We start from the raw sequence: 2,153 nt of genomic DNA on the forward strand, positions 1-2,153 counted from the left end.
CAAAAAATAAAAATAACAAAAAATAACGTAAAAAAAACCCGCTGTATATGGCAACACTATAAACAGGATGTTGAATTAAGAATTTACGAAGAATAATTTTGTCATCAGCTGAGTGAAGTAATATATAGCAAGTTGTGAAAACAACAAAAAGGTCAAGAAAAAAAAAAGTTAAGACACAGGATGAACAACGTGGACGATTATGAATTAAATGTAATGATACCATTAAAGTGACTCTAAAAAGGGCGGACTGATAGCGTTTTGGGAAACAAAATAGACGAAGAATGCGTAGGTTTAGATATCATTCAATATTATCATATTAACAATTCGACCTAACATTAAAGGTAGAGAAAAAGAGATAAAGATTCGACCAAGAGGCTGGCCACACGAGCAGAATATAAACAACATCAACACCAGTTATATTATGCAGAGGTGTGGCTTCGGTGATTAGTGACTTGGGTGAAGTATAAATCATTCCAGTGATTTTATTTTACGGTGTTTACTCTCCATAACAATTCTAGCCTAGGGTGAGTTTCTCAGTTATAATAATGATGATAATAACTACAGTAATAATTATAAAATAATAATAATGATAAAGATAATCATGATAATAATAATAATGATAATGATAATAATAATAATAATAATAATAGCAATAATAATAATAATAATAATAATAATAATAATAATAATAATAATAATAATAATAATAATAATATTAATGTTAATAATAATAATAATGTTATCAAGTATGGCAATAAGATAACAAGAATATTGATGGCAATGAACGGGTTTAATCAATATTCTAAAATGATTCACAAATCATGGGTCCCACGAGTATAAAAAATAAATATATTAGTTAAAATGTAACTATACTAGTTCAAAATTAAACCACATAAAAACACAAGCAGAAATAACATAAGAATATAGACAGACATAAATCTTGTACTTCCAAAACAGAAAAAAAGATTTATTGCAAGAGTTAAGCTACGCAAAAAAGATGATTCACACGGCGCATTCGGACGCGCCCATCGATTAAGCCAATTAACGAGGGATCCTGAGTATAATGAGTTTACGAATTACATCCAGGTTACGCCATGGCTTTTATAATCGTAAATTATAATAAGATTAACGATTTTTTTTCCTTTTTTCATATTTTATCTATTACAGCGTCACAGACTCTGGCGATAAAAATGGGACAATAAATCTTAAAAGGATCGTTGGATTGCATTCATATTTTACGTCAAAGGATATTATAACATTATAGCGCAGGACAGGTGTTTCTTGGGTTACAGTTAATTAACCGATTTCTTGATGAATCATGATCCTTTATTAGCCAAAGGAAGTGAGACTGACGAAAGTACTCCATTCTCAAAGAAAGTTATATTTTTTACTATTATTATTCCTACGTCCGTAACCCCATGCAAGTGATCATTTAAAGATAAAAACAGGAAAATGTTCTTACTTTAATCAATCGATATAACTTTGAAAGGAATAACGAAAACAAAGACAAGAACAAAGCGAAGACGAGTGGATAGAGGTGGAGGAAATGAGACAGACAGATGGGGATAGATAGATATATACATATATGCAGATAGACAGAGTGTAATTGAGTGAGTGTGTGTGTGTGTGTGAGAGAGAGAGAGATAGAGAGAGAGAGAGGAGACGAGAGGAGAGAGAGAGAGAGAGAGATGAGAGAGGAGAGAGAGAGAGAGAGAGGAGAGATGAGAGAAGGAGAGTTGAGAGATGGAGAGAGACGAGAGAGAGAGAGGTGAGATGAGGAGAGAGGACAGAGAGAGAATGAGAGGAGAGAATGGAGAGAGAGAGACAGATGAAGAGAGAGAGAGAGAGAGAGAGAGGAGAGAGAGATGAGGAGGAGAATGCGAGGAGAGAGGAGAGAGGAGAGAGGAGGAGAGACTGAGAATGAGGAGAGAGAGAGAGAGAATGGAAGAGAGAGAGAATGAGAGAGAGAGACAGACAGAGAGGAGAGCGAGAGAGGAGAGAGTGAGGGGAGAGAGAGAGAGAGAAGAGAGAGAGAGGAGAAAGAGATGAGAGAGGAGAAGTGAGGAGAGAGAGAGGAGAGAAATAATTTTATGTTTGCTTACATTAATTGGTCTTTCCCTTTTGGGTTCCCCGAATAATTTCTGCAACCAATT

Source organism: Penaeus chinensis, chromosome 3, assembly GCF_019202785.1.
Source record: "Penaeus chinensis breed Huanghai No. 1 chromosome 3, ASM1920278v2, whole genome shotgun sequence".
Lineage (NCBI taxonomy): Eukaryota > Metazoa > Arthropoda > Malacostraca > Decapoda > Penaeidae > Penaeus > Penaeus chinensis.